The 25,781-nt window shown below is 44.0% G+C and overlaps 1 pseudogene; it reads left to right on the top strand.

Annotated features, from left to right (window-relative positions):
- Positions 1-25,781, top strand: part of LOC108633341 — a 166,320-nt pseudogene that overhangs the window by 46,846 nt on the left and 93,693 nt on the right.

The following is a 25,781-nucleotide window of genomic DNA, read 5'->3' as shown; positions in this document are numbered from 1 at the left end:
GGGGAGGGGCCATCTGTGGATGCACCCGTGATACTATTTGTGGACATTTAGGAACATGCATCAAGGCTACTAAGAGCAGAGTTGGTTTGTGAGTGAGGAACTCAGAATTTCCTGTCTCCACTTTCCATCTAATTGTGGTTTCACGTTTGTCAGTTGTGAAAGGAGAACATTTAAATTCGTTGTTATGCTCTTACCATTCCTGGGCACTTTGTTGCTGATTGTGTAGCCTGAAGGCAGGTCTTCACAGAGCTCCTGTGTGAGCACAGGTCTCCTGTGATGCAGGGTTTCCACATGAGCTGAAGTCCCAGAGAGCACATGGACTCGATCTGAGAGGACAGCTGGGATCCATCCTCACTGTAACTGACATGAAATAGTCTGAGCATCCCTGCCCACACCTGGGTCCCAGGGATGGTTTGTTATCACAACTTGCTTAACTAGCTTCCACTGCACTGTTTGGTCCCCTTGTCTCAGTTCTAATCATAGTTTTCTTTACTATTTCAGGCTCTTTCTGAATGTCTTTAGAGAGGAAGCTGATCCTGGGAAGGAGAAGAGAGCCCCTGGCTGCTCCAGGGGGAGAAAAGGGACCCTGGATATGATGATGTTAAACTCAGTGCCCCTGGAACTTCCAGAGTGACTTTCTTGTGATTTGTATTAAATACAAGATGATGCCTCAGATATTCTAATTGTCTGTATTCAATAGAGTAGTGCTGACTTGTGATTGTGTTATATGGAAATTGCTCAAAGTGAAATATTCTGAATAAAGTAGCTTTTTTTGCTTTGTTAATTATTACCAAGTTCCATGTCAAATGCTTTTAGAGGATTGGTCTGTAAACACCATTTTCCTCAAAGGAAATACAGGATAAGTGCACTGCCCTGATTTCTCACCTCCTTCAAAGGCTAGTAAGGGCATGAATTTGCCCAGGATCACAGATGCTCCAGGTCACTCTTGCTTAGAAAAAGCATCTAAACTTGGTCCACATTCACACCCTCCTTCCTAGCAAGATGCCTTTGTTGACCAAAAAATATAGTCAGAACTTGGTAGAGTTATTTTATTTGGTGGGAATGCTTAGGACTCTAAGCCCTGGAGTGCTGGGAGCCAGCATGAGGAACTCCACCCATGGCAAAGGTCATGAGGAAGGAGACCTTGGCATACGCAAAGGCGGGATCGAGCCTCAGGAAACCCCCTGTTCCTGAGCATCTACCCCCCAAACCCAGAGTCTACCTACTTTACTGTTTTATGCTCTCACCTATACCTCTGACTTTACGGGGGGCTGACCCCCATTACCTCTCTCAGAGAAGGAGTTAACTTACGGCTCCAAGTCAATAAAAATTCCTGGGCGGGACAAGAGTGTTTCAACTTACGGCCTCCTCTGAAGGTTATCTAGCCTGCCTGTACAGGTTCGTCCGGCCACATGTAATTGTTTACAGCCTCCCAACTGTGAGAGGCATGAAATGTTTCAGACTTACTAAAGGCAGATTCTTTTGGGAAGTTAGAAATTATTAGTATAGTGGATTGATTAGGAATTATATTGGTGAAGGGTTTTTCATTTGTTGTGCCAATAATTGCTGCTAATTCCTTGCCCTGGGTGTGACAAGGATGTCTCAGGTCAAACCTCTCTGCTGACAGACTAGCTTGTGTGACAACCTATCAACCATAACAGCACAGAGAGCTTGGAGTATTTTGAAAGTCTTAATTAGCATAGGGCTCTTCTCATTGTTGAGTCAATGATTGCCGCCAGGCATTCATATCCTTAGGTACCTGGGAATATATTAATGTATTTGGAATATAGAAAAGGAAATATAGTAGTTTTTAATGTTAGCAATACTAGACTTTTTGAGTTAATGAGTTTTCTCTTTCGTTATAGATCACTGTACTTTGTTATAAATCACTGTGTCCTTGCTATTTAAAAATGTAACTTTATCACTATCTTAAGACTAAATAGATCTTAAGGGGAACATTGGTGAAGTGTTTTCATTTGTTGGGCTGATGTCTGCTGCTAAATCTCCATATTCCCTGCCCTTATGATGAATATAACTAACATATAGGAGAAATAAGTATTAACCTTTAAGATTAATCATGTTAACCTTAGGGTAAATAAATTCCTTTCTTAGTTGTAACCCACTACACCCTCACCCTATAGGAATGCAACTTTATCTGCTACCTTCAGAAGGTGGAGCCTGGTTTAAGAAAAAACACCCTTGAAAAAAATAAGTTTTTTGGATATCAGAAAGAAAGGATCATAAAATGTCAGCAGGCCTCATGGCCAGAAGTTGGTGTAAAACCCCTAAGACCTTTTGTTTATACATTTATGTGAAGCACCTGATTTTGATAAAGGTCAGGACTGCTGACCCCCACGTGACTTTGATATTTCCATTTGTCTCTATGTGTAACAAAAGGTTACCCAAAAATAAAGAAATCGGATCAGTTTCTGGAAAAACTGGTTCCCCCATGTCGTTCTTTCTTGCTCCCCATTTTTCTGGCTGAATTACCATCTGGAGCATGGGTGCTCGCCATGTCTACTTACTTGCCCTGGCTTTTAAGTTCCACACAAGAAGGAGCCCAAGGAGGGGCACCTTCCGATATTCAAGTGGCGCTGGTGGCCCAACGTAGATGGTGCAAATTCCTTGGCTTGGAATTTTATTGGTATCCCATGTAAACCAACTTATTCAGCCTCTTTTTCTCCACTAATATTTCCTACTACATTATCTGTTTCTAATCTCTCTATATATCTGTAATTAAATAAGTTGTTTCCTAGGTCACGGACTCTGTCCCCACTTCGAATTACCCTGGATCCACCGGGGCTGGACCCCAGCACTGGAGACAGCATCTCAGTAGCTCTAAGAAAACTGCTCCAAAGAGGCAGCAGGGGAAGTCAGGCTGTATACAAGTTTGCAACAAAGGGAGCAGGGAGTCTGAACATCAAAGATCAGGTGTCAAGTTAAGGAATGTAGTGTTCTATGTGTGGGAAGATGCAAGCCTCTGGAATCACTGGATTCAATCCTTCCACATGCAGCTCAGCTATCTGGGGCAACCCTGGTTCCTTGTTCACCTTAAGGAGCAGCAGACGGCTGCTGCTTGCATTCCCCAGCTCCTCAGCAATCACCATGGGAGGTGGCAGCATCCCCTGGATCAGTTTTGGGAGCCCTCACTCACAACTGGAGACCAGAAATCACTGATGGCTGTGACATTTCTTGTTTATTGATGTGGCAGGAGATATTTTCATTTCACAAACTCGTGGGAAAAACCCAATCCTGAACATTCCTGTATGTTCTTCCCTGAGATGTCACATCACCTGTTTTTAACTTGTTCTTGGTTACCAGACTTGGGTGTGGATTTCAAAGTGGGAATTTGCTGGTGGGAGAGAATGGATACAGCTTTCCTTATCCTGCCTAAGTGTTCATGGGTCAATTAAAACTCTAACTCTAGGTAACTACTTCTGCCTTTTCATCTTTCTTTCCCTAGGTTACTTGATCTGTTTACTCAAGCAGATACAGATTCCTCCTTGCTCTTCTCCCATGTCTAGTTGGTTATCAAATCCTTATGAATCCAGTCTTTCCATCCCTGCCTACAATTTCTTCAGAACGTTGCCATTTCTTGTCTGCCCAATTATCTATCCTTCTGAGTAAATTATATCAGCTCATATCTCTCTCTATTTGATGGAGGGCAAATTGGTGCTCACTCACAGCCTGAATCCATGTGGGACAAGAGGGCAAGAAAGTGGAGATCTAGACAGAGGGGATCCAGAAGTAGGGATAGTTATAAAAATCAGGTACTTTTGTCTATTTACGTTTCAAAGATGTGGATGGAGGGGCCTGATATGATTGAATTCTTAAGGAAGAATTTCAGACTAATGGGCTCCTCTGGAAACAAACTGTTTCAAGATTGCTTTAATCTGGTTACGACTGAAAAAGTAAACGTGATCCTGCTGTGATTCTTCAGGGTAGAGAGAGCTGTCATGTTCAGTTCAGTTCAGTTCAGTCACTGAATCGTGTCTGACTCTTTGCAACCCCATGAATCGCAGCACGCCAGGCCTCCCTGTCCATCACCAACTCCCGGAGTTCACTCGGACTCATGTCCAGCAAGTCAGTGATGCCATCCAGCCATCTCATCCTCTGTCATCTCCTTCTCCTCCTGCCCCCAATCCCTCCCAGCATCAGAGTCTTTTCCAATGAGTCAACTCTTCGTATGAGGTGGCCAAAGTACTGGAGTTTCAGCTTTAACATCATTCCTTCCAAAGAAATCCCAGAAGGCTGTCTTTTCACCTTGCTTATATTTTCCTTTGTTGTACAGAAGCTTTTAATTTTAATTAGATCCCATTTGTTTATTTTTGCTTTTATTTCCAGAATTCTGGGAGGTGGATCATAGAGGATCCTGCTGTGATTTATGTCTGAGAGTGTTTTGCCTATGTTCTCCTCTAGGAGTTTTATAGTTTCTGATCTTACATTTAGATCTTTAATCCATTTTGAGTTTATTTTTGTGTACGGTGATAGAAAGTGATCTAGTTTCATTCTTTTACAAGTGGTTGACCAGTTTTCCCAGCACCACTTGTTAAAGAGATTGTCTTTACTCCATTGTATATTCTTGCCTCCTTTGTCAAAGATAAGGTGTCCATATGTGTGTGGATTTATCTCTGGGCTTTCTATTTTGTTCCATTGATCTATATGTCTGTCTTTGTGCCAGTACCATACTGTCTTGATGACTGTGGCTTTGTAGTAGAGCCTGAAGTCAGGCAAGTTGATTCCTCCAGTTCCATTCTTCTTTCTCAAGATTGCTTTGGCAATTCGAGGTTTTTTGTATTTCCATACAAATCTTGAAATTATTTGTTCTAGTTCTGTGAAAAATGTGGCTGGTAGCTTGATAGGGATTGCATTGAATTTGTAAATTGCTTTGGGTAGTATACTCATTTTCACTATATTGATTCTTCCAATCCATGAACATGGTATATTTCTCCATCTATTAGTGTCCTCTTTGATTTCTTTCATCAGTGTTTTATAGTTTTCTATATATAGGTCTTTAGTTTCTTTAGGTAGATATATTCCTAAGTATTTTATTCTTTTCGTTGCAATGGTGAATGGAATTGTTTCCTTAATTTCTTTTTCTACTTTCTCATTATTCGTGTATAGGAATGCAAGGGATTTCTGTGTGTTGATTTTATATCCTGCAACTTTACTATATTCATTGATTAGCTCTAGTAATTTTCTGGTGGAGTCTTTAGGGTTTTCCATGTAGAGGATCATGTCATCTGCAAACAGTGAGAGTTTTACTTCTTCTTTTCCAATTTGGATTCCTTTGATTTCTTAACTACCTTATGACCCAGCAATCCCACTTCTGGGCATACACACCGAGGAAACCAGAATTGAAAGAGACACATGTACCCCAATGTTCATCGCAGCACTGTTTACAATAGCCAGGACATGGAAACAACCTAGATGTCCATCAGCAGATGAATGGATAAGAAAGCTGTGGTACATATACACAATGGAGTATTACTCAGCCGTTAAAAAGAATTCATTTGAATCAGTTCTGATGAGATGGGTGAAACTGGAGCCAATTATACAGAGTGAAGTAAGCCAGAAAGAAAAACACCAATACAGTATACTAACACATATATATGGAATTTAGGAAGATGGCAATGACGACCCTGTATGCAAGACAGGAAAAAAGACACAGATGTGTATACCAGACTTTTGGACTCAGAGGGAGAGGGAGAGGGTGGGATGATTTGGGAAAATGGGAATTATAACATGTATACTGTCATGTAAGAATTGAATCGCCAGTCCATGTCTGACGCAGGGTGCAGCTTGCTTGGGGCTGGTGCATGGGGATGACCCAGAGAGATGTTGTGGGGAGGGAGGTGGGAGGGGGGTTCATGTTTGGGAATGCATGTAAGAATTAAATATTTTAAAATTTAAAAATAAAAATAAAAAATTAAAAAAAAAAAAAATCCCAGGGCTGATCTCCTTCAGAATGGACTAGTTGGATCTCCTTGCAGTCCAAGGGACTCTCAAGAGTCTTCTTCAACACCACAGTTCAAAAGCATCAATTCTTCGGCGCTCAGCCTTCTTCACAGTCCAACTCTCACATCCATACATGATCACAAGAAAAACCATAGCCTTGACTAGACGGACCTTAGTCGGCAAAGTAATGTCTCTGCTTTTGAATATGCTATCTAGGTTGGTCATAATTTTTCTCCCAAGGAGTAAGCGTCTTTTAATTTCATGGATGCAATCATCATCTGCAGTGATTTTGGAGCCCCCAAAAATAAAGTCTGACACTGTTTCCACTGTTTCCCCATCTACTTCCCATGAAGTGATGGGACCAGATGCCATGATCTTCATTTTCTGAATGTTGAGCCTTAAGCCAACCTTTCACTCTCCATTTTCACTTTCATCAAGAGGCTTTTTAATTCCTCTTCACTTTCTGTCATAAGGGTGATGTCATCTGCATATCTGAGGTTATTGATATTTCTCCTGGCAATCTTGATTCCAGCTTGTGTTTCTTCCAGTCCAGCATTTCTCAGGATGTACTCTGCATGTAAGTTAAATAAGCAGGGTGACAATATATAGCCTTGACGTACTCCTTTTCCTATTTGAAACCAGTCTCTTTTTCCATGTTCAGTTCTACCTGTTGCTTCCTGGCCTGCATACAGATTTCTCAAGAGGCAGGTCAGGTGGTCTGGTATTCCCATCTCTCTCAGAATTTTCCACAGTTTATTGTGATCCACACAGTCAGAAGCTTTGGCATAGTCAATAAAGCAGAAATAGATGTTTTTCTGGAACTCTCTTGCTTTTTCCATGATCCAGTGGATGTTGGCAATTTGACCTCTGGTTCCTCTGCCTTTTCTAAAACCAGCTTGAACATCAGGAAGTTCATGGTTCACATATTGCTGAAGCCTGGCTTGGAGAATTTTGAGCATTACTTTACTAGTGTGTGAGATTAGTGCAATTGTGCAGTAGTTTGAACATTCTTTGGCATTGCCTTTCTTTGGGATTGGGATGAAAACTGACCTTTTCCAGTCCTGTGGCCACTGCTGAGTTTTCCAAATTTGCTCACATATTGAGTGCAGCACTTTCACAGCATCATCTTTCAGGATTTGAAATAGCTCAACTGGAATGTAGGAGTGGCCAAGTAAAGATTACATTTCACAACAACCCCCTATCTGACAATTACATTGTGGACATGTGGAGAGGCTGCTGAACTAATATAAGACCTGAGAGTGATGGCCTGCTGTGAGTTGAACCCACCCAGTCCCTGGCTGATGGCTCTGCATGGTGTCCAGGGCTCCGACCTACAGTCACGCTTGCAGTCTTCATAGTTCTAGGCTGTGCTTGGGGATTAGAAGATGCCCAGGAGTTCTCCCAGGGCAGCTCACATGGCTACTGACCACTGGGAAGTGATGAAATAAGTGACATACGATGAAAGAAATAAAGTATACCCACCAAGAAGCTCAGGGAACTCCAAAAGATGCAGAAAAACAATCAAATTCAAGAAAAGAGTATGTGAACAAAATAAGATTGAAAAATAATTATTTGTTATTATTGTTATTGTCTTCAATTTTTGGTTTCCCTGGGTCTTGGTTGACACCCATGGGCTTTCTCTAGTTGCGGCAGGCGGGCACTGCTCTTCTTGTGGACAGCAGGCCTCACTGTGGGGGCTTCTCTTGCTGCGGAGCACAGGCTCTAGGTGCACAGGCATCAGTAGTTGTAGCATGCCGGCTCCTATTGGCAGTTTGCGGGTCCCACAGCACAGAGTAGCTGTGCCCAGGCTCTGAGTTGCTCCACAGAATGAATTCAGTTTTTTATTTTTTATTTTTTTCTGTACAGAGACTGAAATCACAAAAACGGAAGCAAACAAGGAGTTTGCTGATGGTTTAGTGGTTAGGATTCGATGCTTTCACTGCTGTGCCTGTATTCTATCCTGGTCAGGCAACTGTGCAATGAGGCAAAAACAGAGATCCCTCAAGCTGTGCAGTGAGGCGAAAAAAGAGAAGGAACCAAACAGAAATTCTGTTGCTTAAGATTACACTGAATGAAATGCAACAAAATAAAAAATGCTACAGAGAGCAGCAGCAACAGCAGAAAAATCTTTGAGGCACAAGACAAGAAAATTGAAATTAGCCAGCCAGAGGACAGAGAAGAAAAAAGAATGAAAAGGTGTGAAAGAACCTGTGCGAACTTTGGGATAATGTTCACAGTAACAACCTGCACATTATTGGAGTCCCTGAAGGAGAAGAGAGGGAGAAAGGGACAGAGATTATACTTAGAGAAATAATACCAGATAAGTCACACATCTGATGAGACTTAGGCATCCAAATTCATGGAGCTAATAGGTCACCCCTCAGAGTTCACTCAAAATGATCGTCTCCAAGACACACTGTTTATAATCAAGCCAAAGAGAGAATTTTAGAAGCATCAAGATAAAAGCAAATGCTCACAAAATAGAAATTCCCTTGAGAATATCAGTGGACTTCTGAGAAGAAACCTGTCAAGCCAGGAGAGGAAGGGATGATAAATTTAAACTGATGAATGTAAACCTGCCAGCCAAGAATACTTTTCTCAGGAAAACTGTCTGTCAGAAATGAAGACGCGATAAAGACTTTCCCAAACAAACAACAGTTGAGGGAGCTCACCAACAGTCTTGCCTTACAAGACTGCCGAATGGAGTTCTTCAAGCTAAATGAATGATGTTAATTATTACATGAAATAAGTGAAATTATATAACAGACTTGTAAATGTAAATATGTAATCCAATACAGAATACACTGAATATGGTAGTGTGTTAACCAGTTAGCTCTAGTCTAGAAAGTGAAAGTGAAGTCGCTTAGTCGTGTCTGACTCTTTGCGACCTCATAGACTGTAGCCTATCAGGCTCCTCCGTCCATGGGATTTTTCAGGCAAGAATGCTGGAGTGGATTGCCATTTCCTTCTCCAGGGGATCTTCCTGACCCAGGAATCGAACCCAGGTCTCCTGAATTGTAGGCAGACGCTTTACTGTCTGAGCCACCAGGGAAGTATTAAAATAACTATAGAGAAAGATATTTTGTTAGTGATATACAATATAAAGAGAGGTAAATTCTGACATCAAAAACAGAAAGTGCAGGGAGGGGATCAATAGGTAGAGCTTTTGCATGTGATTGAAATTAATTTGTTATCAGTGTAATAGAGACTACTGTGTTTATAAGATATTTTATGTGAACCATGTGGCAATAAAAATGTAAAAACCTACAGTAGATTCACAGAAAGTAAAGAGAAAAAAATCAAAGTGCATCATTATCCAAAATCATCCGTTCACAGTTCTAACTGTTGTACAGAACAGTTGAGTTGTCCTGCTCTCTACAGCATCCTTCAGGATCAGCCCCAGAGGACTCTCCTTTCACAAAGTGAAAAACTAATTAGTCTGTCTGTTACTATAAGCCAAAGAACACTTTCTGCACCTCATCTCCTTCCATATGTCATATAGACGGTGCAGCTGTACTTTTTTAATTGCAAATTTTCATTCTGTGACATTCCTGTGTGGCTTTTATTGAAAAACTGCCAAATCATAAATCATCCCAATACCCTGTCTCCTCTGTTGGTTCTGAATAAGACTTAATAAGAAGCCACATGTGAGTGTGTTGTGGTTTGTCTTGTGTATCCTTAGACACAGAGATTTGCAGAGTTTGTTGTGATGTATCTGGTGGTGATATGCACCTTCTTTTTGAAAATCAAAGTTTGCCCTGTTAGTTGCTGAAAGCACTTGCCTTTAAAACAAAGGTATCAATTAGCCAAATGATGTCCTCAAAACTAGTTCTTTATATTTAAGGTACTTTCTTTTAAAAGTCTAGCATAGTACCATTCAGTCATTCAATAAACATTAGCTGAGCATCTATTAGTCAAGGCTATGGTTTTTCCAGTGGTCATGTATGGATGTGAGAGTTGGACTGGGAAGAAAGCTGAGTGCTGGAGAATTGATGCTTTTGAACGTGGTGTTGGAGAAGACACTCGAGAGTCTCTTGGACTGCAAGGAGATCCAACCAGTCCATTCTAAACGAAATCAGCCCTGGGTGTTCATTGGAAGTACTGATGTTGAAGCTGAAACTCCAACACTTTGGCCACCTCATGCAAAGAGCTGACTCATTGGAAAAGACCCTGATGCTTGGAGGGATTGGGGGCAGGAGGAGAAGGGGATGACAGAGGATGAGATGGCTGCATGGAATCACCGACTCGATGGGCATGAGTTAGAGTGAACTCTGGGAGTTAGTGATGGACAGGGATGCCTGGCGTGCTGTGATTCATGGGGTTGCAACGAGTTGGACATGACTGAGAGACTGAACTGAACTGAACTGAACTGAGCATGTATTAACTTATAGAGAGTGGAAATACAGAGCTTATACACAAGAACAGGCCTCACTCCAATCCTGGGCCTTGGCAGGGTCTCAGCAGATGCCTGCAGCTTGTAGGAGCCTTGGAGAGCATGCCCAGATGCGGAAGGATTCGACGATAAGGAAAAGAGAATCTGTTCACAGACTTTTAGATTTTAAAGGAGGAACACATTTTGCTGTGTTTCCAGTGTTCTTAAGCTGTTCTGCAGCCTGGACTCAGCTGCACCAAAGCTCCATGTGTAATAGAGCATCAGTTCATAGAGTTCAAGTCTGAGTAACCACAGCCTTTGAACTATGAGGGCCATCCCAGTGGCACTAATCTTGGGTTTAAGAATGACCACCCACAGGAGCTCAGTAGCTCTGGAGTTGGTCATTACATCAACTCTGAGCAGAGGTGGATTAATCATGAAGCTAATGAAGCTTCACTTTCACAGCCTCTCCTTACACCAGCCCCTTCCAAGGCCCATGAGGGAAGCCCTAGGGCTGTGCTCACAAGGATATAGGTTTTGAAAACAGCCATTTTCTTGAGATGAGGAAAAAAAACTCAGCAAAATCATTTCTTAACCAAATGTGAAGTAGTTTATTAAGTGCGTGGAGCACTAAATCCAGGAATCAAAGTTGTTCAGGAAATCAAGAAAAGACTTAGGGGGCTTAGATAGTACATGGTGAATACTTTCCTTTTCATTAGTACAGGATTGGTTGAAGGTAAAAACAGGATCAAAGATGATGAAATGACTAACTCAGAGGAAAGAAGAGCTGTTTAAGGATGAGGGTCAAGGTGCTAAGAGACAGATTCAGGAAACTGAGCCTGACTGTCAGCACAGAGTGATGTAAAGGGAACAGGAGATGCACCAGGGGTGGGTGCAGTTAGACAGGACTTGCATTAGTTGTTGGTCACTCAGAAATGGTGACTGAGAAACAACCAAGCCCAACAGAGGAAGCAAGGTGAGGAGATCCAGGGAAGGACCTGCTTCACGTGAAAGATTCTGTCTTCTTTTCAAGTCTTCTTTCTCCTCTGTATCCTTCAGAAGAGACTCTGCTCTGCTGCTGGAAAAAGTGACCCCCAAATCTCACACATACACACACACACACACGCACACACACACAGACACAAATGCACATATACACACACACACACACTCATCACAGCCTACAGGTGTTTGTGATCAGTGAGGCTCTTGCACATGCACCATCTGGAACATGCAGCCTCTGGGGCAGGAAAAAGAGAGAGACTAGAGTCACACTTGGGCTTTTCCGGCCTCCACTCAGAAGTGACACAGGTGACAACACCCATGTTTCATTGGCCACAATGAGTCACTGGGGAGTAGAAATGCAGCTGTTTGATGAGCATCACTGGAGAAGGAAATGGCAACCCACTCCAGTATTCTTGCCTGGAGAATCCCATGGACGGAGGAGCTTGGTGGGCTACAGTCTATGGGTCGCAAGGGTCGGACACGACTGAGTAACTTCACTTTCACTTTCACTTTAGTTTCACTGTCTATTCACATCCTTCAGTAGAACTCCTGAGAGCAGTGTTGTCAGTTTTTTTCTCATCTTGCAGAAGCTTCTGAGGTACAGCCTTGTGTAGAGATTGAACGTGACCTGACCCTCCGGAGCGGGCCTGAAGGCATTTTCTATTGGGATCCTTTGGCTGGTGTGTCTCTGACTCCTTCCTCCACCTCAGTCTGTGCCGGGTGGGGTCAGCCAGATTAGTGCCCCCGCCTCCCTTCCCCGCTCGGCATCACTCGCTGCATAGTGATTTTCAGCATTTGTTCACGCATTCATTGCTTATCCAATGTTTGTTAAACCCCTTCTCTGTGTCTTTATTTGACCTTATAGAGACACTGAAGAACGAGACACAACACTTGCTCTCAAGAAGCCCCCACTTTAGAGACAATAAGAAAGTTTTTACAGATTGAAGAGACACAGCAGTAATTTTGAGCTGGAGGAATTAGAAAGAGTTCACAGAGGTGCCAACTCCGTGCATCTAAAAACAGGGAAAGATACACATATTTTCTTTCTGTAGTGGGCTTGAAAATATGTCCTGTAGAATTCAAATATGCATAAATGTAATATTCACTATTTTTATAACTGATTTCATCTTGTGCAGTAGCAAGTGGTGTTTGCATGGATTGAAAGTTCCACAAAGTTAACACAGACTCTCCCATTTAAAATTTGTCCCCCAAGTTAGCTCAGGTTTATGGTAATAATATTCTTGTCAACTCTAGTTGAAGCTCCCTGCTGAGACTGGTTTTTCTGTATTTAAGGAGACATCTTCTTGTCTCTCCTCCCCCAGATGGTGTCTGGGGTGGGAGGGTTTCTTCCTTCCCAACAGCAGTGGGGAAGTGTCCTTCGTCTGCATGCTCTCCACTTAGAAGCTACTTGTCTTTGATTTAGTAGCTTTGATTGCTCTGGTCTCTGGGTATCTGAAGCTGCACTATGGAGGAATGAATGAGGCCAATTCGGTGCCACTCTCTCTGTTAGATGTTGCTGGTTATAGACTGTAAAGGGCTGAAGAGAGATGATGGGCTGGACCTCAGCCTGCTCATGACCAAGCTCATCACATGCCCTTGTGATGAAGTGGTCTTTAGTAAAGAAGCCTTTACCAACATTGGTCTCATCCATACAAGGAAAACAGATGGTGAGGTGGGTCTCCAAAAGTTTGGTGTAACAGATCAATTAATTGTTCCCTTTAAAAGTTGTATAGCTATTTCTTGGGCTTCCCTGGTGGCTTAGAGGGTAAAGCATCTGCTTGCAATGCAGGAGAACTGGGTTCAATCCCTGGGTCAGGAAGATCCCCTGGAGAAGGAAATGGCACCCCACTCCAGTACTCTTGCCTGGAAAATCCCATGGACGGAGGAGCCTGGTAGGCTACAGTCCATGGGGTCACAAAGAGTCGGACACGACTGAGTGACGACACCTTATAGCTATTTCTTAATCCAAAAATATTTTGTATATTAGTCACTCTGATTGGTCCTGAAAATGTCCCTCTACCAAGGATATTTAATTATTAATTTTCCCAGCAAAGAGATTACTGAACCTCTGAAATCTCCATATTTTCATGGTGACTAGGGCATAATAATGCTACATATTGTATTGCTTTACAATCCATAAGATGAAATAAACAGTCTAAGTTAAAGAACAGGATTCTTCCTGCTCTTTATTTCTGCACTTCTAATTCAATACAGAAGCTGTTAAACTAAATTTTTTTTATAACAGAATTTCTTCCTGTTACAGTTATGTGTGGTTTGAACTGAAAATATGCCAAAAGATAAGTATATAAACATCTGGACCACATGGCCATATCTGATTAAGACCAGAACAGGAGGCTTCATGGTGTTCACCTGTCAGTGTGCTGAGGTCTGTATTCTTTATCTTTGGATATACAAAGATGCAGCATTTATACACGTTTAGAACTGGCTCTCTCAGCACTGCTCTTGGAATGGGGCTAGCCTTGTTTCTGATATTGCACTTGACTGCATTCATTGCAGAGAAGTATAGAAGTGAACCATACCTAGCTTATGCCATTTAGTCATATTGAAATAGCATTACAACAAGTGATACAAGTTGCATTGTATTGTTAAGTCTTCACACCAAGTTAGATTATATCTCAAAAGATTTCTTTTGATTGAAATGATTTGTGCAAAATACCTGGCTGACATTCATTCATTCAGGTATACAATAGACATCATTTAGGATTTTTAATTAGCAGGCATTGGAGATAAGGAGGTGAATTAGACACAGAACCTTTACCAAGTCCATTTATAAAGTAAAATTAGCAAGTAAACAACTTAAGTCGTGAGGTTCACATTTGGTAAGGTCGAGGTTCACGAGCAGTAGAACCTATCTCTGGGGCACAGAGAAAAGGGGTGATGTGTGGAAGACTCACAACTCTGGCCCCAATCACCGTCACAGCGTGTGGTTCCTGGGAGAGTTCTGACAGCTCCAGTCAAGGCTGCAGGTAACAGAATTGAATTCCTGTTCTAGAGTCCTGGGATTCCTGGGATGGGATGGAGAGAGGGGGCCTTATATTGCTTCTCTGCCAAGACGATGTACTACTGTTGACTGGTGGTTGTATCTCTTACTAATGCCAACTCATTTAATTCTAACCAAAACTCTGTCATCTATACACAAGTGTAACTCTTCTTTTACAGACAAAGCCACTATACAGAGAGTGTAAGGACCCTGTTCAAGGTCACACACACGGTATGTGGCTGAGCTCTGAGTCAGGCTGGGGCAGACTGGTTCCTAGGCCCTGAAGTTCACATGGATACAGCTGGGTTAGTGTCCTCCCTAAAGCTTTCCTCCTTCAAATCTTGGATGAGGTTAGACACTGAGATTTCCTTATGTGTCAGAGAAGACGAACCTTCATCAGAGGGTGAGCTGGTCCCTGCTGACCCTGCATCCCCAGCTCTGGGGTAGAGGGTGCGGCCTGAGCACAGCATGCCAGCGCTGGCTTAGCCCCGCCTTCCAGCCCACTCCATCCTTATAGCAGGGTGTGGAGTCCCTAACAGTATGTTACCTGCGAGGTTTCCATCCTGAGGTGAGACCATGTGTACCTGGTTCAGTAAGTGCATCCCTGTGTCATCCTGTGGGAGGAATGACTGGACTCCAGGAAGCGCATCCTCTATCTAGGTGTCTGTCTGGTGGTTTCTGGTGATGCTGTGGAGTGGAGTCCATAACTGGGTAAAGAGTGGTGACTCTGGACCCCAGGGGGAGTAGAGCATTGACTCTAGTGACTGAGCAGATCCTGTTCCTACTCCAGCGCCTGAGTTTATGTTCTGGTTCTGACATTTATAATCAGTGATTATCACTCCTGTGTTAAGCATCCAGAAGGAGATGGGGTTCATGCACAGAGTGGGGCTTGGAAGTCAGAGGAACACAGGACAAGGATGTGTTATAAAATAACAGGTTAATGTTACCATATTTAGAGGGAGAAAAGTTGTGTTCAGTGGACTTTTCTCCCTTTTCGTTTACCTGAGTCTCAAGTAGGAAGGATGGATATGGCAGGACAGAGAAGCTGTGTCTGCTGACCGGGATGAGGGGTCCTTCCAGTGGGGGATGTGACAGGCCTGTGGACTGGTCCACAGCTGCCCTCCGTGTTGGCTTCATGAGACCTTCGGGTGTGGGTGGGGGAGGGTGTGAAGCCGTCTCGGGGCTCTGGTGGGCACTCTGGGGCATGTGTGTCACAGACGGGTCCTTCCCAAGTTTGTGCTGAAATGATGAGAGTCAGGGTGAGGGGGCCTCAGGGTGGGTTTGTGTGGACCAGAAGGTGCATCATAGAGTCTTTAGCCAGAGGGAGTATGAGGACTGAGGCAGTATGTTAGTGACCTTGAATTTCGATGGGGGAGCTCTCTTTCATCGTTACCGCCCTTCTCATTGTCTATACTCATCCCTGGGCTGCTTTCTGGAGAGCATCTGGGAGCTTCTCTGATCAGTGGGACACAGCAAGGCAGCAGTGGCCACTCTGGACATCAGCCCCTTCTGCTTGGCTCTGTGCCCTCAACCCACCTGGGCTTCCATTCTTGCCGCCGCCTTCCCTCTTGAGCTCAGAACAAATGATCCCTCTTCTCTTTTCTGCTTCATTTGCCTCTTCTTCACCCCTTGCCTGCAGCCACTGTGCAGCAGAATACTTTCTATTTATCCTTCTGTCTGGGGGCGGTTCCCTTAAATAATATTTTGCATCTTCTTTAGTTATGGCTTATAACACAGGTGGGTTCTGAATCCTATGAAACCAAACTCTCAATATCCAAAGGGGGAAATCGTGAAGTTTAGAAAATGTTAATCTGTCTAAGCTACATATTTTCTTCTAGAGATCCCCACTCCTATTTTGGAGGGCCAGGGTTGAATGATGACTACTACTTTCTCTTTGTTTCCTGTAGCAGCAATCTCTTTCTTTCCTGAAGCATCATTTTGACTAGGTAAAAGGGGTATTTCACATAATATGAAATGCAATAAAGGGAACGGGATTTAGCCTGTGTGAAAATCCCTTATAGGGCTTCCCTGTGGTTCAGCAATAAAGAACCTGCCTGTCAATGCAGGAGACACAGGAGACATGGGTTTGATCCTTGGGTCTAGAGGAACCCCTTGAGAGGAATCCCATTTCGAGAGAAATGGCTACCCACTCTAGTAGTCTTGCTTGGGAAAGCCTATGGACAGACGAGCCTGGCGGGTTACAGCCCAGGGGTCACAAAGAGAAGGACACAACTGAGCAGAAACACACCTTCTCCAGGACCCAGTCTCCAGATCATTCTGAGAAGGGAAGAAAGACCTGCAGTCTCATTCCCTCAGCTTAATGATTTCCACCTCACCCTCTCCCTGGTCACCTGTGAATTCCTGCAATCCTTGTCCTCATTTTCTGCTGGTCCAATAAATACTCTTGTATTTCAAGCCTTCTTGTAGTACTCTGCTTCCAGCCTGAGGTCAGTACTGGGAAGATCAGTGTTTGATTTCACTATGGTTATTCCCCATGGGCCAATCGATTCCACAACCTGACTCTGCAAAATCTCACAGTCTTTGGGGATTGGCCAGGGTGATCAGAGGAAAGAAAGGTTTTCAACACCAGCCCTGATTATGGGGCCTGGCTCTAAGGACCACGGAAGCAGGAGGTCAAAGGACCGTGTTGCTCATATAAGGAGATGTTGAAGATGCAGAAGCTCATTGGTGTCTGAGCTTCAGAAAGTGGCAGATGCAGCCTCCGATAGTGCCTGAAATGGTGAGAGGTGTCGCTATTGGCTCTCAGGAGGGAGGGTGTAAGGGGTGGTCTATATAGACCCCGGTCGGCACCCTGACACTCCTCACAGGCTGATCCTGCAGCTGGGACTGTGACCTGGAGGACGTGGGTCAGGATGGCTCTGAGCAGACGCCTCTCCCTGCGGGGACTCTGTGTCCTCCTCCTCGGCACCGTGGTGGGTGGTCAAGGTAAGAGCTGGCCCTCTGTCCTGGGTCCACGGCAGGGGAGTGGACGCCTTGATGAAGGGAAAGGTGTATGGAGTTGTGGAGCCGCAGTCTTAGTGTTTTTGACCAAAAAGTAGCCACGCTGACTGTGAACACTGGTCCCTCTCCTGTGCGAGGTCCACTGGTAGTAGCGGCAGATTTTACAGAACAGTGAGGCTTGGTCTGGACCGAGCTGGGTCAGCCTGCGTCCCCTCCACTGTCTCCCTTGTTCTCAGGGAGCTTCTAGGAGTTCCAGTGGCTCCCAGTGTGTGGAAGGTCCAGAAACTGACCCCAGCGGGGACTCTGGGCTGTTCCCACATGCTCCACGTGCCTGGTGTGTGAGCACTGCCCCTGGGTCCCCATGTTTCCTGTGTCTGTGCTCCTGTAGGCTCTGTGCTTGTGTGTGTGTGTGTGTGTGTATGTGTGCTGGTGAGGAGTGTGTGAGGGTGTGTGTGTGTGTGAGGAGTGTGTGAGGAGTTTATGTATTTGTGTGTGTGAGGGTGTGAAGAGTGTGTGTGTGTGTGGAGTATGTGAGGAGTATGTGAGGGTGAGTGAGGGTGTATGAAGAGTGTTTGAGTAGCGTGGGAGATTGTGTGTGTTTGTGTGAGAATATATGTGTGTATGTGGGAGCGTGTGAGGCTGTGTGTGTAAGGGGGATGGAGCCTGTCTCTGTGAGAGGAACGGGGCTGCTGAGCATGGACTGTGTCTGCTGGTCTGTGAAGCACTTGGGTGTCCACAGGGCTGGGTGTCACGGCCACTCCTTGTAACTGGATCAGAGATAATCGTGCCCCTGCCCGCCTCTCTCTGGCTCCTCGTCCCCATCCCCCAGGCTTCCCTCTGCTTGTTGACGTGTCTGCCCAGCACTGGGCTCTGTGAGAGGCTCTGCCTGCTGGCCTCGCCTGTTCCCACCAGGTGTCATTAGGGAGCAGAGAAGCCCGTGTTCAGGAGAGGGGACCTCTTGTCTGTAGAGATCAGTTGATGCATAGCCTCAGGTGTATAAGTTCCCGAGTCCCTGCCCTGGTCCCTGTGACTCATTTCCTGATGTGCTGGGGGCCTTGATGGTCCTTTCCCCTCCCAGGAGCTGCTGTGACTCTGTAGGGAGCCCTTTCTCCGTGCCCTCTCCTGTCCCTCCCTGGAGCTGCTTTCCCCTGAGTGAGGGTGGAGTGTGTTACCAGTCCTTCCTCATGGTCTGCAGGATTTCTTTGGACAAATCCGCTGATCTCCTTATGGGAGTCCCCTTGGGTGACAGAAATTTTTTCTTCTCTTTAGACTTAGAACTCTCTCATTGTCTTTGCTTTTGGACAGTTTACTCTGTGCATTGGGAAGTTTGTTTTGAATAGAAATTTTGGGGTGACTTATTAGCTTCTTGAACTTAGATGTCCAGATCTTTCCCCAGGTTTGGAAATTCGCAGGCTGTCTTTCTGTTTTGATTATTCACTTTTGGCTGTGCTAGGTCTCCTTGTTGCCCGCGGGCTTTCTCTAGCTGCGGTGAGCAGGGGCAGCTCCTCGCTGCAGTGCACAGGCTTCTCACTGCAGGGGCTTCTCTTGGTGCAGAGCACAGGCTCTGGGTGCGCATGTTTCAGCAGCTGGGGCACGCTGGCATAGCTGCTCTGTGGCATGTGGCATCTTCCTGGACCAGGGATTGAACCCATGTGCCCTGCATTGGCAGGCGTATTCTTATCTATTTCACCACCAGGGAAGTCTTCAGCCCTTATTTCTTTTCTCCTTCACGTCTCCTGTGACTCCATTCAATACATTGTTTCTCTTTATGGTCTACATAGTTCCACTTCTTTCTATATTCCTTTCATTCTCTTTTTGTTCCTCTAATTGGATACTTTCAACTTATCTTTCTTTTAACTTATTGGTTCTCTTTTTTTCTTTTCCTTGGTCAAGTTTGATGTTGAAACTCTGTACTGAATCCTTCAGTTTACTCATTGTATTGTGTTCGTGCTAAATTGCCTCCGTCATGTGTGACTCTTTGTGACCCCACGGACTGTAGCCCACCAGGGTCCTCTGTCCACGGGATTCACCAGGCAAGAATACTGGAGTGGGTTGCTATGTACTCCTCCAGGGTATCTTCCAGACCAAGGGATAGAACCCGTGTGTCTTACATCTCCTGTTCTGGCAGATGGGTTCTTTACCACTAGCGTCACCTGGAAAGCCCATTCATTTATTATTCAGCTTCAAAATATCTGGTTAGTTTTTTTTTTAAGTATATATCTTTATTGCTCTTATTTTATTTGTATTATTTTCCTGTTATCAATAAATATTTGAAGTCTCATAACTCTCTGAGCATCTTTTGAAGTATTATTTTGAATACTTTGTCAGGCAATTCTTGGATCTCCATTAATTTGAGCTGGTTACAAGAGGTTTACTGTATTCCTTTGGTGGGATTTTGCTTCTCCGATTCTTCTTGATGTCTTATTCTCTTGTAGATTTCTGCACATTTGAAAAAGCTGTCACCTCTACCAGGCTCTATGTCCTGATTTCAGTAGAGAAAGCCTTTCACTTCTGGGTAGCGGTACACTGGAATGTCCTGCAGGGTGCCAAGCGCAGAGGCATGAGGTGGCACTGGGTCTGGGAGGGCATGAGGCTGTTTGGCTCAGGCTGGTGACATTCACAGCATTGACAACTGTGTGGTGTTTGGCAAGAGGTGCAGGGGGTCTGCTGTCACTGGAATGGTAGTTAGTGTTCTCAGCAGTGCCTCTGGTTCCAGAGCCTGGGGATCATGGCCAGCAGTGGCGGTGGCCAGAGCCAATGGTGTGAACACACTTGGCTTTGGGGGTCTGTTGCAGGTGCCTCTGTGGGGGAGATGATGGTTGCAGGTGCTCAGGTTGTGGGAAGGCCTAGGAAGGCAGCAAAGACTGAGACCAACACTGGCTCATTACTCAAACTCATGTCCATTGAGTTGGTGATGCTGTCTAACATCTCACCCTCTGCTGCTCTTCTCCTTGTCCTTCAGTCTTTCCCAGCATCAGGGTCTTTTCCAACAAGTTAGCTCTCTGCACCAGGTGGCCAAAGTATTGTAGCCTCAGCCTCAGCATCCGTCCTTTCAATCAACATTCAGGGTGATTCCCTTTAGATTTGACTGGTTTTATCTCCTTTCTGTGCAAAGAACTCTCAAGAGTCTTCTCAAGCCTTCTCTTGAAAGCATCGATTCGTCAGGGCTCAGCCTTATTTACTGTTCAACTCTCACATCCATACATGACTACTGGAAACCATCATCTGTGCTTGTCACTAATTCTTTCAGGGGTAAAATTTGCTGACTCTGTCTGCAGAGCAGGTCACTGTGAACTGTGATTTCTCCTGCCATGTGGTTTGTATTGGTCCTTTGCTCTTCTTTCTTATGTCTAGCCAGCTCTATAAGACTGGCTCATCTTTGCAGGTCTGCGTGAAGAGAACCTGAAGCAGGACTTTCATATGGTGCCCCCAAAGGCTAGGGACACTGGTTACTCAGCCTGCTCTTACCCTCCTGGTGAGAGGAACTCTCCTGGCACCCTTGACACTGAGTGATTCTGGTTTGGAGGATGTAATGATGCCTCCAGAATGATAGTATCTTGGCGTGGTCAAACTTCTTAGGGTACTCCAGATCTTTCTGGAGCTGTTTTTGCTACTGATTGCTGTCTAAGTTTGGTCTTTTTTAAGAGGATGGAGGCTGCTCTCTCCTACAGCAGCATTTTGGTAATGGTGCATTTGAGGTCTTTATTCTTTGAGAGAATGGTTTTGAGTATAGAATTTGAGATTGGCAATTTTATTTTTTTCTTTCAGTAAATCTAAGGCTTCAGTCTACTCTACCCTGACATCTCTTTTTGTTCTTGGGGTTTTAGATGTTAGTATAGATGTTTCTCAATTTTATATACCTAGTTTTTATCTTAGTATTTTTCTTTCTGTCAATTTTCTGCCGTTATTTTCCATTTTAGTGAAAGTAAGCTAGGTGTGGTGCAGTGAAAAAACAAGGTGTGTCCTTATATAACATGTTCTGTTCACTTTGGCAGGACTTCTGCTATCATAATTCTTCAAGCACTCAGGTTGTTGAATTCTCCACCATTGTATTATGCTCCCACTGCAATACAAGGCTGCAGTATTTGCTGTGGTAGAAAAATATATTGGCTCTTAAATGTTTCTATGTGGAAGTGACATCATTTGTTTTGCCACTTTGTTGAATGAGCCAGATCACATGGTTATGCTTAACTTCAAATAAGTAAGGAAGTATTACTATTTCCATATGCTCACAAAAAGAGTATTTTAAATGTTGCTGAACACTAGTAATGTCTCCATCTATAATGTTCCTACAAATGAACTCCTTTTTAACACAGAAACCAGAGTTGTCTTAAAACAATTGCTAAAGTGCCATCTGATCACTTTTGTCAAATTCCATTTATTAGATGTGTGTTACTAGGTACATTCGAGTGTGGGTTACACAAGGACATGAACACCAGGTGGCAGGAATAGCCAGGACCTTTCAGAGCCTGTTACCCCAGCCCTCAGTTCCTGAGCTGGATGAGATGCTTCCTATGGACAGGGAAGGGGAGGGAGTGTTCTTCCCTGGATCCCGGGCCACGAGCTGTAACTGAGATGGAGAAGCTGGGCCCTAGTAGCCTTGGGCACATCTACAGGGAGGGCAGCATCCAGTCTCTGAAGGCCTGTCCTCGGTGGTGTCGTTGGAGGTGGTTCTACAGGCTCATGAGAAATACCTGGTGCTTCCCTTCCTGCTTCAGGTTCAGTGATGGCACATTGGGGCCTTAGAGTTAGCCATGGTGGGAATGTTTATACCACAGAGGTCAAGAAATACTATATCCCATGCATGCTTTTACTCCTCATAGAACTTATATTTTAAATATACACCACTACATGGTCTCCTAAAATCTCTCCTGTGTCCTGTGTCTGTGTCTCTTTTGCAGCTCTGGAGCTGAGGTTGAAGGATGGAGCCCACCGCTGTGAGGGGAGAGTGGAAGTGAAGCACCAGGGAGAATGGGGCACAGTGAATGATGACCGCTGGAGATTGAAGGATGCATCTGTAGTGTGCAGACAGCTGGGGTGTGGAGCTGCCATTGGTTTTCCTGGAGGGGCTTATTTTGGGCCAGGACTTGGCCCCATTTGGCTTTTGTATACTTCATGTGAAGGGACAGAGTCAACTGTCAGTGACTGTAGGCATTCTGATATTAAAGACCATCGTAATGATAGCTTTACCCATGACATGGATGCTGGAGTAGTCTGCTCAGGTAAGTCCTGTCTGATCTGAGAAGGGATCTCTAGTAGGAAAAGCCTCTGTCTTATCACCAGAATGACTCAAGATTGTGGATTATAGCCTTTAGAAGATGCTTGGGTGAAGGGTCTGTGTGATGCGTCACAGAAGGTAGAGAAGTCAGGTCAAAAGTTTCATACAGATACAGCTGCTGTGTTTGACCTCCGTGACATAGTCTCATCATGGTAATTGTTCTGTATTCTTTGACATAATGGTCAGTACGGTGTGGCTGCATTGTGGGAGGGTGGTCACAGGAGAGTTGTAGGTAACAAGGTTTATCATACTCATAGGTCCTAAAACTCAGAGTCACACACTCCATCAGGTTGGTATGTGGGGAATGTGCCAATAGAATAGGCTAAACCAAGCAATGGAGACCAAAAGGGCATGTGAAGACCTGTGGACTGGGGGTCAGGGTGCAGTTACACAAGGGAAAGGTGTGAAGGGACTTCAGTGGTGCATTTAAATGTCTCTAGGTCAGAGTCAGAGGAAGCCAGAAGTGGGACTTGTGGCAGAAAACAGTCTTATCACCCTAGTGCACCTGATCAACTGAGTGGGGAGCTCACATCACATTTGCAGGGATGTTGAGGGAGCAGAAAATGCAGTCTTGAAGTTTACAACACAGCAGCTGTGGTGCATCACGTATAAGAGGCAGTGAAGCTCAGAGGACCTGAAGCGACTCCTATGAAGTGCTCAGTGCTGTCTATGTGTTTGACCTGTGCCAAGGTGGATGCAGGAAAGACAGCAGTGAAACTAGGGTGTGAGTGGGTGGTCACAGTATTTGGCAGAGGCTTCTAGGTGTTATCATAATTATGGATTGGATGTCCAGGATATTAATCCCATCAGAACAGCTGGACTGGAGGAAGATATTGTCAGTTATCACAGTGAGTTCCCTCAAATAGGGAGCTGGTCTTAGGCAAGCATCACCCTGTTTGATGTGATCATGGGACAATGGAGCCCCGAGGACATTTGCAGTAGGTCCTTTGAGCCACAGCCAATCAGCTCTTGGGTGTTTATGTTGAGGAAGATCATTGGAAAAGTGATCTTTTCTAATCTCACCTTCAGCAGATCTTTGATGATTCTAGTTGAAGCCCTTAAGAAAAGAATTCTTTTCCTTTTTAAAAGGTACTTTATTGAGGTATGACTGACATACAAAACTGCTTGATAAGTATGCATTTGTGAAATCATTACAGCATTTATGTCATAAATCTATTCATCTCTTCAAAAAGTTTTCTTCCATTCTCTTTATCATTCTTATTAAACATAATTATTTTCAAGGTGCTTTTAAATTTTAGTTAGAAACTTTTGCTTTAAGCAAACCTGTTTTCTGGCATCTCAAGTAACCTTCTTCATTGTCACAATATCCTAACCATGGTTCTAACTGCAGATAAATTTGTGGAAACACTACAGGTGTCTCTACCATATTTTGATAAATCAGCATCTGAATGAAAATGGAGTGTGTGATGTTTGAACTTTCTGTGAAATTAGAACTCCCAATGTTATCGTCCTAAGAAGATTGATGTCTTGATATTAATTCCAGTTAAGATACACTTAACAGTAGAGAATTGGAGAGTGCTCTGATATTTAAACCCTGACCGTGGTTTGTACTCCCTGACTACCATTGCTCTAACTTAGGCTCTCACATTTTTATAAATGGTTCCAGGTTCCTCTATTTCTCTATTTGTCATCAGTTTCCTCCTCTTGGTCTGTCTTTTCTGTATTTTCAGACATGTTTTAATGATGTGAGTTTAAGTTAAAGTGATGGTGATTTAGTAGAGATAAGATTAGAATAGCTTGTCTTTTCATTATCTTAATCAAAGTCAAACTCTTGGAGTTTCTTCTGCTTAATCTTAGGAGTCAGGTATGGAAGAGAAATTTCAGCCGCAGTAGTGGATTGTTTGAAGTGAAGTGCTGTGTTTAGGAGAAATCTAGAGTAGAAACAATGACCAGAGAAGAATGTAGAGAAGCTTGTTTGAAATAAGGAGATTTCAATGAGGGGCTATACAAATTGAGAAGGACTGTGGTGCAAGTGTTCCAAGTTGCTTCAGTCCTGTCCTACTCTTTGTGACACTGCGGACTGTAGCCCACCAAGCTCCTCTGTCCATGGGATTCTCCAGGCAAGAATACTGGAGTGGGCTGCCATTTCCTTCTGCAGGGGATTGTCCTCACCCAGGGATCAAATGTGGGTCTCCTGCACTGCAGGCAGAGTCTTGATTATCTTCTGAGCCACCAGGGACTACAGTACTGAAGTGCAGAATGGTGAGGGGATGAAGATGCAAGGATTGCAGGAGCGGTGGGTTGGAAAGATGCAGGTCAGCTTGTACATTCACCACAGCCTCTGTGTTACACTTCCTTCCTGCCCCCATTCCTTCCCTCCCTCTCTTCTTTTATCCTGTTGTGGGAGTCATTTCTGAGCTCTGTGAATGCTCTAGCATTTGGAGGTTGCAGTGTTTTAGAGGAAAGTTTTTATAATAGGGATTCTGTTTATTTAACAAATATAAGTTTACTCATATTTTTCTCTTTTTTTTGTATCAGATTTTGGTGAGTTGTGTTTCACAAGTAATGTGTTTTCAAGGACTAGGCCCACTTTACAAAAAAATTTTCAAATTAGAATAACACTGGTTCATATCTCTTATCTTTAGATGCTGGGAAGATCTGTAATGATATTCCTCCTTTTGTTACTGGTGGTGTTAATTTGTGTTCCCTCTTTTTTCTTAATTGGTTTTGCTAGAAGATTATCTGTGTTAATGTTCTTTTTAAGAGAATCACTAATAGATTCTATTGATTTTTTTTTTAATTTGTATTTGCTTTCTACTTAATTGATTTCACTCCTCTTTTTCAGTTATGATTTTCTGTCGGGGTCCAGCCCCAGTGGATCCAGGGAATTCGAAGCGGGGATGGCGTTGGCGAGGGAAAAAACTTATTTATTTATTAATATAAGATTAGATTAGGAAGAAGTAGTGTAGTAGGAAAATTTAGTGGAGAAAAGAGGCTGATTAACTTGGTTTACATGGAAAACCAGTAAAGTTCCAGACAAGGAACTTGCTCCGTCTACGTTGGGCCACAGGCACCCGCTTGAATAGAGGAGGGTGCCCCGCCTTCGGCTCCCTCTCGTGTGGGTCTCAGAAGCCCTGGCAAGTAAGTAGACTCGGTGAGCCTCCACGTTCCAAGGGATCAGCCTGAAAAGGAGAGGGAGGGAGCAAGAGAAAGAATCGACACAGGGAGGCCAGGTTTGTGCAAAA

The sequence above is a fragment of the Capra hircus genome, chromosome 5, assembly GCF_001704415.2.
Source record: "Capra hircus breed San Clemente chromosome 5, ASM170441v1, whole genome shotgun sequence".
NCBI lineage: Eukaryota > Metazoa > Chordata > Mammalia > Artiodactyla > Bovidae > Capra > Capra hircus.
This window is presented reverse-complemented; position numbering and strand designations above follow the sequence as displayed.